This window comes from Rhinolophus sinicus, chromosome 4 (genome assembly GCF_057876585.1).
Source record: "Rhinolophus sinicus isolate RSI-liver-muscle chromosome 4, RSI-T2T, whole genome shotgun sequence".
NCBI lineage: Eukaryota > Metazoa > Chordata > Mammalia > Chiroptera > Rhinolophidae > Rhinolophus > Rhinolophus sinicus.
This window is the reverse complement of record NC_142504.1, coordinates 116,566,044-116,578,509: the sequence shown is the minus strand read 5'-3', so window position 1 is coordinate 116,578,509 and position 12,466 is coordinate 116,566,044. Positions and strand designations below refer to the sequence as shown.

General features: G+C 51.5%; 1 protein-coding gene across 8 annotated transcripts in view; it reads left to right on the top strand.

Annotated features, from left to right (window-relative positions):
- ZNF516 (zinc finger protein 516) overlaps positions 1–12,466 on the top strand; it is a 114,208-nt gene that overhangs the window by 30,549 nt on the left and 71,193 nt on the right. The window contains exon 1 of one of the 8 annotated variants that reach the window (XM_088798058.1): positions 2,240–2,908. The exons of 5 other annotated variants lie outside the window; for them this stretch is intronic. The gene's annotated coding sequence lies outside the window, so the exon portion shown is untranslated. Of the gene's footprint in view, positions 1–2,239; positions 2,909–5,054; positions 5,145–12,466 lie in introns of those variants that run through there. 2 more of the 8 variants (XM_074339827.2, XM_019715544.3) reach the window with 2 other exon arrangements.

Genomic DNA, 12,466 nt, shown 5'->3' with positions numbered 1-12,466 from the left:
TGGTGGCGAGTGACCCTGTATCTGGAAGGCCGAGGGATAAGGGATGGCGGCCAGTGGTGAGCGCTGTCTGGGTTCAGCGAGGAGCTCCGAGCAGGCTCCCAGTCAGGGTGACGGCTGTGCCCTGGAGGAGCTGACCTCCGGCAGGGCTGTCCTAGGACGTGGGACATGGCAGGGATGCTGTCCGAAGGGCCCGGTGTGCCAGTGACCCAGGTAATGGCACCGTTAGGAAGCTAGCATTCGTGGGGCTGTGGGTGCGTGTTTTACAGCACTGGTGTTGGCACTCCACGTGCGGTGTGTTTCTGAGTGAGTTTTGGGTCAGAAGAACGCATGTGCACGCTCGGTCCCTGTGGGCCATGGCTGCTCCTGTCTCCCACCGAGCCCTTGTGAGTAGGGGGTGGGCATGTGCCGGGACCTGGGACGTGTGCCAGCACACACACTGGCGAGACGTGGCCTCTGCAGCTTGGCGTGACTCAGGCTCGCTTTTTGAAAGCTTTTCCCTCCACGGCGGCTTTTCCATGTGTGCCATCTACACACGGATCGGGGCCACATGCGTTTCTTGGCCACGTGAGCCCACAGGGAGCTGCGGGGACAGAATGTGCCGGGTGAGATGCGTGGATATCATTTCGATCCCACAGCTCAGAAGTCCTGGGGCGCATAGGAGAGTGAGAAGCTTCTCTCCTCAGAAGTCAGGTGGGACTTCGCATTTGCTTCCCAGAGAGGCTGTCTTTTCAGAGCGGCACTGAAAGGAACTGCCCTGCTGGTTGATGGCAGGAAGGGACCAACACGTTCCTAAGAAAGGACCCTGCTTGTGTTCAAAAAGGAAAGTTGATTTTCCCCGAGCCGCTGTGCACACTCCGCCCATCGGCATGGGGCGTCTACACATCACTCCCGACAGCATGGTTTTACCCTTGGTTCTGATCCTGAAACGTTTCCTGTCGCTTATTCTGGGTTTTTTCCTCAGTGTCGTTTCCCTTAAGAAACTTAAGAACTAAGTTCCAGAAGACTGCCGTCACCTCAGCAAGCAAGTAGCGTATGCGTCTTAAGTGCAGGCAGGTTCAGTTCAAGAAGAAGTGTAAAATCGCTTACAAATCCTGTAGCTCCTGAGAACTTTGCAGAACGGAAGATCTAACGTGCAAGGAACTTAGGCAGATCTTTCTTCTTTGCGTGTCCCTGTGGAATGATGTGTGCTTACCTGTAAATGCTTCAGACAGACGTCCTTTTGTTTGCTGTGTGTGGTGTCGTGTGGTGGGGCTTCTAACCCTTCTCGGTGCCCTGTCAGCCTAGCTCAGTGGAGTGACAAGTCTGAAGCACCGCGGTGACGTTTTCACTTTCTGTGGCTTTCCTGTTGCACAATCAGCGGGCCGTGCCGAGCGTGACAGGAGGCCCCCTAGCTCCCTGCAAACGGTCAAGTTTAGTGCAGAAAGATACACTCTGGAAAAGTGGAAAACAAAACCCAGAGTAAATATAAACCAGGAAATGGAAAGGGGTGTGGACATGTGTGTGACCAGCTTGGTGACAGGGTTTTACGCATAGAGCTGACAGCCCAACAGTGTTTACCCCTGCCGGGTGATCAGTGAATTGTGCCTGTGGGTCGCAGGAAATGTGCGAATACAGAAGGCACACCTTAGCCTCTGTCCTTGGTTCTGAGGGTCAGGGTTTGGCCGTGAACCCCGCCGTGTGCAGTAACCTGAAGTCGCCTTACCTGCTGGGAGTCCAGAGGCCACCAGGTCAGCTCCCGGTGGCAGCGGTGGTGGCCAGGGAGCTACCTGGGGCTGATGTGTGCCTAAAGGACACGCCAGTTCATGTGATTTGGCACTGGGCACCTTCAGGTTGATTTTGTGGGTGACCAGCTTGTTCTTCATTGTTGATGGATAAAAGAGGTGGGGTTTGGGGTGTTCAGTCAAGCAAGGCCCCAGATGGGCTGTTCCCTTTTTGCATTTCTCAGCCATAGTCCAGGTTTCCCTAAAGAGGTCGCGCTGCCCCTGACCCCAGGGTACAGACAAGCAGCAGTTTGGTGGCCGGAGTTGAGGGCATCTGAGTCCCACTGGCGGGCGGAGTGACAGAGCCCGTGTCTGAGGAAGGAGTGGCTTCCTGGCATCTCAGGTGGATGGGACCTGCCTTCACCCGTAAGTGCGGGACTGTAGTTTGCCGTCAGCGAGTGACACGCTGCCCTGGCGTCCGGGACGTGGGGGGCAAGACGGCCTCTGTCACCAGCTGTACCCCTTAAGACGGGAGTAGCGGCTCTTCAGGTAACTGAGTGGGAAGCACACACGTCAGAGCCGCTGCGTTTGTCCCCAGCACCTCGTTATTTTGGTGGCAAGAGGTCTGTGCTCCTGACAAACCCGTCTGGCACATCGCAGCCGGGGAGCAACATGGCATCTCTGTGCATGGACTTGGCTGACCTGTGTGTCACGTGTGCTGCAGTCGGTTTACTAGTAACTGTCCTTTCACCAAATAGGTGTTTGCGTGGCTGGTTTTTGTGAACTCTGACACCTGAGTGACGAATGCCCCTGACTGGCCGCCACGGTCCCTGAGAACCCAGGAGCAGGCCGCCCAGGCCGTGGGACTGCTGGCCCTGCGCTCCACCAGCTGTGCGGGGGCCATTGGAGCCGCGGTCTGTTGCCCAGCAGTGCCTGGCACATGTGCTCACAGCACGCCCTGAGAAGACCTGAGAAAGGGGGTACAGTGTGATGTGTGCTGTGTGCTTGGAGGTGGGGGCCAGCAGCAGGGGAAGGAAAGGGCCAGTGGTGACAGAAGGAACCAGTGCACATGCCGCTGTTCTGGCTCTCATGTTCAGTGTGGACTGAGCCGGAAACAAACAGATGACCCAGATGTAGCCACTGGATCTTGGAAAGTGTCGCCAGCAACTGGGGAGACTGCTGCTGTCACTGCTCGCCACAGGGTGCTGGTGAGCTTGCGAAAGCACACACTCTCTTCCCAGGTTGCCCCGGCAGATGGCAGAGACACTCGATTTCAAGTTCCACATGTGTCCTCTCCAGGGACCTGGGGGTGGGGCTAGGAGCTCTGAAATTCAAAAACATGCCTCGTTGTATTTTATATTTACGTTTCCCCCAAAGCTCTTGCTGGGTAAGATGCTTTTGCTTCAGAAAAAATTCCCCTTCCTCATTTCTGCAAGGTGGCGTATGATGGCTTCAGCTGTTGCATTTTCTTAACTTTCGTGGCTGAATAACAAACACAGGGACATTATTATGGGGAATTGAAGTGGAATTTTGTGTGTTTGTCTTTTTCTGTTCCTTTTGAGAATCGTATACATGGTCTTTTATCTTCAAACCCCAGGACTTGCAGTGATGTGTCTGTCACGAAGTGTGCTTGAAAGTGTGTTTTCAGATGGGCAGTGCAGGGTAAGTCCCGGGGCCATGTGACATCATGGTCTTGTCACGAATTGCTCTTTGTAAACACGCTCTGATAGACCTCTGTCCTTCGGAGGCTGAAGTCTCCAGCTGCTTTCAAAGGTGCTGGGCGTCAGTGACACCCGGGTCGTGCTCCAGCACTGACTGGCTGTCGTGCGTCTGGAAAACTGATGTGGGTTACATGCACGCGTGTCACCTAGTAAAGCACTTGGGGGGACTTGTCCTTTTATAACTTTGATCCTTTTAATGTACTGATTGGTGTTTGCACAGTGGCAACAGAATCTTAAATAATGTCTTGCATGTTAGGCTATTTTCCCAGAAGACGTTCATAAGCACTTGCTTAGAATTCAGTAAGAGCGATGCTTGAAATGCGCATTTTCCCCCTATGTGCTCTTTCTTAATGAAGGGATGGGGGCCGGCTTCTGGGCTGAGCAGGATACCTGGGAAGGTAATGTTTAACAGGATGCCTATGGCTGACTGCACATCGTTCTCTCTCTTTGTGTCCTTGGGCACAATTCTGCCTTTCATTTGATGGTGGGGACTTCTGGGCTCTTTCACAAAAAGCACGGAAGAGAGAGATAATGGCAGACAGGTATTAATTGCAGTCCGTTTTCTTAGACTGGGAGAGACGTGTTGGTTTTAGGTAAGAGGCTGAAACATAGGTCAGTGTGGGTATTGGGGGGGGGGAATACTGCCTTTGGCTATTGGTTAATGTGGTATAAAATACAGCTTATTTATAGAAACAAATTTCAGTTAAAATGTGTTTTGTAATCAACTAATGGAATTTCAAAAATTATGTGCAGTACTCCAGGAAGTGTTCCATAGTAAGAAAACAGAGTGACTTTCTGTATGATTGTTTGTTTTCACTGCTGATAATTTTTTTTTTTAATTAAAAATATTTACATTATACGGGATCGGATATAGTTTCTACACTTTAGAGTTCAGGCTCACTAACAACCTATATGCCCCTTTTCAGGGGGATTTTTCCCCCCTGTAGTTTATCTGAGGCCTTCTGATCGTCCATGTTTGTTTTAAAAATAGAAATATAGACGTCTCCATTTTCTCTGGTGTTCCCCAAGCTTTCAAGTGTTTCTGAATTACTCGAAACGGGGGCTTTGATCGTTGTGGTGCAGGATGTAAAAAGAGTCAAACTGAAAACTCACTGTTTTTGTGGTTCATGTAATGAGTAGCGAGTGATTTTTTTTGGTCTAGTTTTCTGAAAGCTGAGAAGTCCCTCAGTGACGACAGACTTCGTTGGAGCCGCCCAGTTTGGGGGAGATGCAGTTTTAAGCTTCTGGAAAATAGGGCTCTTGATGGAAATGGTGACAGGACCGCTTTCGGCAGGCAGTCACGTTGGGGCTGCTCCCAGCAGCAGGCCAGGGGCTCCAGCAGGACGTTTATCTGCAGAAAATCACAGAACGAGCTCCTAGCGCCTGTTCCTTTTGTTTTTCTCTTTTGCAGTTTGGTGAGGCTTACGTTTTCAAGGACAAATAAGTTGACAAAGTCACTACTTAATGTAAGACTTGGGAAATAATGGAAAACAGATCACCCTAATGCATTCATTTTGGAGACCAAAGAGAAAATAAGGGGCACTCATTTTCTTTTGATAGAAAAGAAATGCCTTCCTTTATTGTCAGATGGACTCGACTCTGGGTTTTTCAGGATCTGTTATTATGCCTGCAGGAGCAACATGCCACATCCTCCCCGTTTATTCCTGGACTTTCTGAATGTGATCGGGAATTACACTCATCTGCTCGGCTGTTTCTCCACAAGGTCAGATTTGACTCCCAATCTTTGTGGTTTAGTAAAAGGACATTTGGGCAGCTTGTGTTTTAATGTTACTTTCTGTTTTCTTTCGGAAACATGATGGTATACGATCCTCACTGTCAGGAAACCGTCTTCTGTTTGTACCTTGCATCTGGAGGTGGATGGAGGTGGCACCCCTCTCTCTTCTTCTGAGCAGGAATTTCTTTGGGTTTTTGACAGCTTGTGGTAAACAACTTCATAAAAGGCAACCTACTTGCAGAACAGCATTCAGGTCACCCGAGCGCTTTGGCTGTAAATGGAGCGCCGATTCTAAAGCTGTGGTTGGAGGTACAGAACCAATGTGAGTCTTGCTTAAATGATGAGGGAGTTTGCGTCATCCCACCTTGTTATGCACAGTCTGTGGCATGGTTACATTTGGGGACTAGCATGGTGGCACGTGTTTTGATTTATTTGGAGGTGCTAAATAATTTAAAGGAGATCTTTGTTTAAGAAAATGGAATTTTGTCACCGTCCTATTGATGGTTTGTTCACATTACCTCGTGTTCTGAACAAAGCGAGGGTGAGACTCACCTTTAAAACGAATGTTTTGGGGCAGAAATATGGGCGCACGTGGTTCTTTGGGTGCTGGGAAATGAGACCTGTTGTCGGCACTTGTGCGCTCCTAGGCCCTGGGATAGTGGATTTGTGTCTTTTTTCCCCTCGTGGGGGAGTTGAGGGGGGGGGGGTTCTTGTCAATGCAGCCGATTCTGGTTGCCGTTTTTTTCACTTCTTGTTAGAGTGGAAATGTAGTTGGCGCATAATGGATTATTCATTGGTCCCAGCGAGTGGCCTCAAGGCCTGGTCATCAGTGGTCCTTACTCTCCCCGCCATGAATGGGTCACTTTATGGAGCCACTCGGACCCTAGTCTGGGGACGATAAGCCTGGATTTGTTCATCGCAGGCAGATTGGTGTGTGGGGAGAGGAACTCCTTATTGTTGCTCTGGAATTTCTCCCCATTTGTTCAGAGAATGAGCTTTTTGTCTGGGCAGTTCATCAGTGCCGGCAGGGTGTTCATGATGTATTTTAGCTCAGGGCTCATACGCTACAGTGTAACCGTAAAGCCCGCTTCATTGTCTGCAGGAGAACAAACGCCTAGTGTAGTGCAGCCCCGCACCCAGTGGGTGTGCCCTGTGGCCACCGCACACGGGCTGCCCAGAAAGTGCCCTTGAGAAGCGCACCGCAGGCCGAGCTGGAGACTTCTCCTGTGACTCGGGGACTTGTCCTTTGCACCCCCGTCAGTGTCCCGAGCCTTCTGTCTGCTGGGAGAGCTTGTCTTTGTAAGGGCATGTCCCCTACCTCTCCGTTCCCACATTTCCTAAGTTCTCTGGTCTCCGGTGCTCTGCATGCTGGACGCGGACCCACTAATTCTGCCTTTTGGGAGCCTGTTGTTTCCCCGAAGGTGAAGAGAGGGAGAGGGAAGGATAAGTGACCAGGAAAGCATAGCACCCAGGAAAGCAAAACTATTTCTAAGTATCACGATATGGTTGCTCAATGGACTAGGAATGAAAAATACCCTAGAGAGTCTTTGACAAACAGCACCAGCTTCCGGTCAGCTTCCCTAACGTGAGAAACATGTCTCCCTGCAGGAAGTGCCCCCAGTTTTCCGGCAGCCCCCCCTCCCCCCAGCCTCGCTTGTGTCTACCAGTCAGGGTTGGGTCACTTTCAAGAAACATATGGCGTTGCTCTTTTATGAAAATTACTCTAAATGTTAGAGGTCATTTGAAAATTCGCCTTCTGACTCTTTTTTCAGAGTAAGAGTTTGATAGAATTGACTTTGATAGTTTGGGGGAAATCAGTACAAAACTGAATGGCTTTTGCTTTGTGTTGGTTTAATTCACACAGCAGAAGGTGGCAAGATTTGCCATAGAATAAGAGACATGCTTACTGTTTAAAAATATAGGGTGTTTTATCCTCCTTCCCCCCATAACGCCGTATTTAACTGGTCAGAAAGTGATTGTTTGAAGCATGTAAGAAAGCACAGCGGCATTCCTGGGGGTGCCTTGGGAAGCCATGGAGCCACCCTCTTGAACACCCAGGTAAGCGCAGGCTGCTGGTGACACCGCACTCACTGCCTGTGGCCACCCAAGCCTCCCATGTCAACCAGCAGTTGCTTAAAATAAACTCTGCATTTCATTTGAACAGTTTCATATTGTTCAGACGGTTTTTCATTGAATTTCAAATGCTAGGATTAGCAAAAGGTAATTTCCCCACTGCATTCCTTAGAACCCTCTGAGCTTCCTGGGGGCCTGGGGGGGAGGGAGGGGAGGTCAGTGGGGGGCCACAGGCTCCCCCAGGGCAGCTCTGCTTTCAATTGTTTTCCTGGGGTCACAAGTAGGAGTCATTCCTTTTAACTTCTTCTGTGAAAAACTTCCAAAATGCATAAAAAACAGAGTAGCTGACAGACATGCACACACCCACCATCTAGAGCCTGCAGTTGTTAGTATGTTGATGTACGTGTATCTGCCTTCTTGCTCCTTTTTGTAAACCACCTGAGGTAAGACGTTCCGCTCACGATAGCAACCTAAGGCAGGTCCCAGCAGTGGTCAGGTAATGTCCAGTCCCAAGTCCGGAATGCGCGTCTTCCTAGGAGGGCCTGGAGCTGCCCCTGGGCCGTGTCTGTGGTGACAGGGGACTTGGTAATGGTGTTAAACAGCCTGTGACAGTATGGTCACCTGGGCCCAGTGACTCCACGGGGGTTACTATGGAGCAATTTCAAGTTTAGCCGCCTAAGCGTTTGTTAGTGTGTCCTTTTGAATTGATCAAACCAAATATTGTCATTGCCAGTGGCCAGGTCTCTTTGGGCACTGCACTGCCATCTCATTCATTCATTCTACAGTCATTAATTAATTATGGGGCCTGACATGTGCGGACCACGTGTTGTATGCTAAACATCATACCTTGTGTGCATTAGTTTAAATCTCACAAAATACCATAAGTCATATTACCACCATTTACATTTTAAAGATGAACAGATGGGTTAAGACACTTGCCCAGAGTCACACAGCTGATCCAAGTGAGTGGCACAGCAGGTTTGACCTCCGGTCGTCTGACCTCGAAGCTCCAGGTCTAGACTACCTCTCCCAGCGCTGTGGTGCCTGCCCACTCTATGGCTGGCCCTGTACTCGCCGGGCACTCGGGGGAGAGAGCGAGATATTCTGTGAGCCTGCCCTCATAATGTATGCCATCTGACACACAGGTGGGTGACGGATTAAAGAAGCAGTAACAGTAACGTGTCCAATACATGCTGGGATAGGGCTGGGGCCACACCGAGTCCTGGGATGTGAGCAGGGCGCTTGGTCATGGACTCGGGTGCAGGGGTCCAGCCCCTACAGGTGGAGGCAGGGAGGATTTGGGTCTCACCCGAAGGGCATGGAAACGTGACGTCTCAGAGAGACCAGCCCACTCTGCATTCTGGAACTGATTTTTGGCTTGAGACTGCAGATGCAGCTCATGGGACCCAGCTATGGTTGGATGCTGGCGGAGGCAGAGGGCGGAGCTCAGGCAGACCATCGTGTTTGTGGTTGTGTCCTCGGGACCAGGGAGTCACCTGCACCCTTAGTGCTCATCCCAGACCAGCCTGGACTCCCTTTGGAAGACTTAGTTGTGCCTGGCCAGTGTAGCCATCACTTCCCTCCCTGCACTTCCAGACACTTCCACCTGCCCTGCTGGAGATGGCCAGGGCGCTGTTTTCCAACTGTGTTATGCAGTATTTCTCTTTCTGACTTCTGGGTTCCTGGAAGCTAAGCCTGTTTCTTAGTCACCCTTAAACTTTAGACTCCCAGACGTGGCCCGGCGCCCAGTGGGCCCGCAGGGCTTATGATGAGCCCCTTCTTAAGTGTGACCCTGTCACGCAGCCCTGTGGGGTCCGAGCCCGGACGAGCTGTGCTGGTAGGAGGTTCACACTTAGGTCTTTCTAGGTCCCTCAGCTGTGGTGAAGGGCCGTTCCTGCAGGCTGTGTCCGGAGCTTGGCTTCAGAGGGTTTGCATACAGGAGTCCTAGTGCAGGCGGTGGGCACTTGTCCTCAGTTCAGTGGGTCACCTGGTGCGCTTCAGGAAGTGACTTCTCTGGACTTTGTTACATCGAAGACACAGTTCCCAGGGTCCTCACATTCAGAAGCGATTTATTCGATGAGACGAGTGCCCACAGGTTAAATTCACCCCAAACTCAGTGAGTGTAAGCAGCCTGGGAAAGGCTCTTCATTTCCAATGCGCTATGCAGGCGAAGGGTATCTGAGGTGTGGCAGTGACCTTGTGTGTGTATTCACACCTAGTGCTTTCTTTATGTGTTCACTTGGTTCTTTTTGAAAGTTTAGCTACAATTTTATTTTCATAACTTTTATATTTTGCCCTCTTAAACCCCTCCCCACATCCATTATCATGCAGTTTTGCTGTAAATACACATTTTTTATTTTCTTTAATAAACATTTTATTCCTATTTTTTATAAATGTGACTAAATAACCTTTTTAAAAATAGAATGTATTGAAAATTACATAAGGCATTTTAAAAAAGTAGCTTCAAACTATTCATTGCATCTCTGCGGAAACATACACACACACACACACACACACACACACTGAGACATTCATTGGAAATCTATTTTAAAACCTTAACCAGCAAGCCATTTTTATGCTTAAACAATTAAATTACAGTCTTGTCTGGCAAGGTTCCAATGACAGCCTTGGAAAAAGTTTGCAATACAATAACAAAACTATGATTCATTATGAGCAGAATACGCGTCTGCATTCCAGTGGGGCTGTACTTCACATGCACGTATACCTGGGGGTGACGTTTGTCGTACGTCATTCCCCCATTCCCCAATATTTGTATTGCTGGAAAGCTTTTTATTCCCTCTGGGTAAAAAGCCAGCATTTGTTTACACGTTTGCTGAGGCTCGTCATCTTTAGGGTGGTGTGTTTCAGGGAGAGTCGGAACACCAAAGCGTTTGCCTGCAAGAGTAAAGTAGAGGCAGTGTGGTAGTGACATGCCTCAGGCTGGACCCGAGCAGTGTCACACGTCCACGGGGGGCATCCGGAGGTGCATCACTCCCCACCAGGGGCACAAGTAAATGGGGAGAAACCCTCTGAGACCCTCCCTCTCAGAGGCCGGTGGGCTTTTGAAAAAAGGAGCAAAGCCGGTGGTGCCAGGAGGCTGACAGCGTCCCCATGACCCCTCTTACTGGGACAGCTGCCCAGGGCGCGTTTTTAACTTTGAAGTTCTGATGACAGCATTCTTGTTCTTTTTGGGAAAAGAAGTGATGACTTTGTCTTAAATAGCCATTTTTCTGGCAGCTGAAAAGAATGATCGCAAAGGTCTGTTGATTTGGCCACGAAGGAGAGCTGGTTGCACGGAAGGAATTACGTTTTTGACTGTTTCTTTAAAGGTTTGCAAGAAGCTTCATCAGTGTGCTGTGGGCACCCGGACGGAGCCGCTGAGAGGGAGTTTTGTTGATGTTATGATTTCCTCAAGAAGATGGTGTTTTGGGCTGAAATAGTTACTACCGTTACAGCATTTTTTTCCATTTCTACATTTCTCCCTTCCAAATTTCTTTCAGTTCTTTAAAAATGCACCCCATGCAGTTGGCACAGGGATTTACAGAGGGGTCATTTTGAAAGATGGAGGTGGGTGGCAGAGAAGTGGAAGCCCAGGGAGAAGAGCTGTTTGGGGGTCACGGGGGTGCCGTCAGGCCCTTACTTGCTCCTGTGATGGGGACCGTGTTGGCTTCAGGCACAGCTTTGAAGCTAGTTTCAGAGGGAGCCTGAGAGAAAATAGAAACTATATTCTGTAGTCTTTGGGTTTCTTGAGGAAACGTGTCCAGTCATTGGCTGGGGGTCAGGGTGCTGGGGAGTCGAAAACTTAAATGGATTTCTCAGCAAGCAAATTTGGCCGCGGGTAGCCTTCGCAGACATGCAGGGGGTTCTGAGGCCTCACGGAGAGAAGGAGAGCGGTGCCGTCACACTAAACCTTGTTGTACTCCCAGCAGCCTGGATGCTGGAGGCGGCCGGGGCTGTGATCACCTGTGACCCGCTGCGATGGCCTGGAGGGCAGGACGCTGCCTGGTATTCATCGGAGGTGTGGCAGGTGTGGTGGGCGTGCACTGTCAGGCAGGTGTGGTGGGCGTGCAATGTCAGGCAGATGTGGTGGGCGTGCACTGTCAGGCGGGCGTGATGGGCGTGCAGTGTCAGGTGGGCGTGGTGGGCATGCAGTGTCAGGCGGGCGTGGTGGGCGTGCAGTGTCAGGCGGGTGTGGTGTGCTTGCAGTGTCAGGCGGGTGTGGTGGGCGTGCAGTGTCAGGCGGGTGTGGTGGGCGTGCAGTGTCAGGCGGGCGTGGTGGCCGTGCAGTGTCAGGAGGGCATGGTGGGCGTGCAGTGTCAGGCAGGCGTTATGGGTGTGCAGTGTCAGGCGGGTGTGATGGGTGTGCAGTGTCAGGCGGTGTGATGAGCATGCAGTGTCAGGCGGGTGTGGTGAGCGTGCACTGTCAGGCGGGCATGGTGGGTGTGCAGTGTCAGGCGGGTGTGGTGGGCTTGCAGTGTCAGGCGGGTGTGGTGGGCGTGCAGTGTCAGGCGGGCGTGATGGGCGTGCAGTGTCAGGCGGGCGTGGTGGGCGTGCAGTGTCAGGAGGGCATGGTGGGCGTGCAGTGTCAGGCAGGCGTTATGGGCGTGCAGTGTCAGGCGGGTGTGATGGGTGTGCAGTGTCAGGCGGTGTGATGAGCGTGCAGTGTCAGGCGGGTGTGGTGGGTGTGCAGTGTCAGGCGGGTGTGGTGGGCGTGCAGTGTCAGGCGGGTGTGATGGGTGTGCAGTGTCAGGCAGGCGTGGTGGGCGTGCAGTGTCAGGCGGGTGTGGTGGGCGTGCAGTGTCAGGCGGGTGTGATGGGCGTGCAGTGTCAGGCAGGCGTGGTGGGCGTGCAGTGTCAGGCGGGTGTGGTGGGCGTGCAGTGTCAGGCGGGTGTGATGGGTGTGCAGTGTCAGGCGGGTGTGGTGGGTGTGCAGTGTCAGGCGGGTGTGGTGGGTGTGCATTGTTAGGTGGGTGTGGTATTGCTCACGCACTGTTCACTGCGCTGTTTCAGGGGATATGAGTGGTGATCAGAGGAGGGTTTGGGGGGACACATGGCTTCTTCATGTCATGTCCTGACTTTCAGGACCTAATGGACGAGGAGCTGTGCTTAGGGGGTGAAGGATGCCCCCTGAAAGCCAGGCAGCTGGCTAATGGGGGGTCAGGGCTCCCAGGGTCCACTCTGTACCTCTCAGCACTGGCCGAAACCCCAGGACCTGCCTCACCTGGATGTCACGGAGA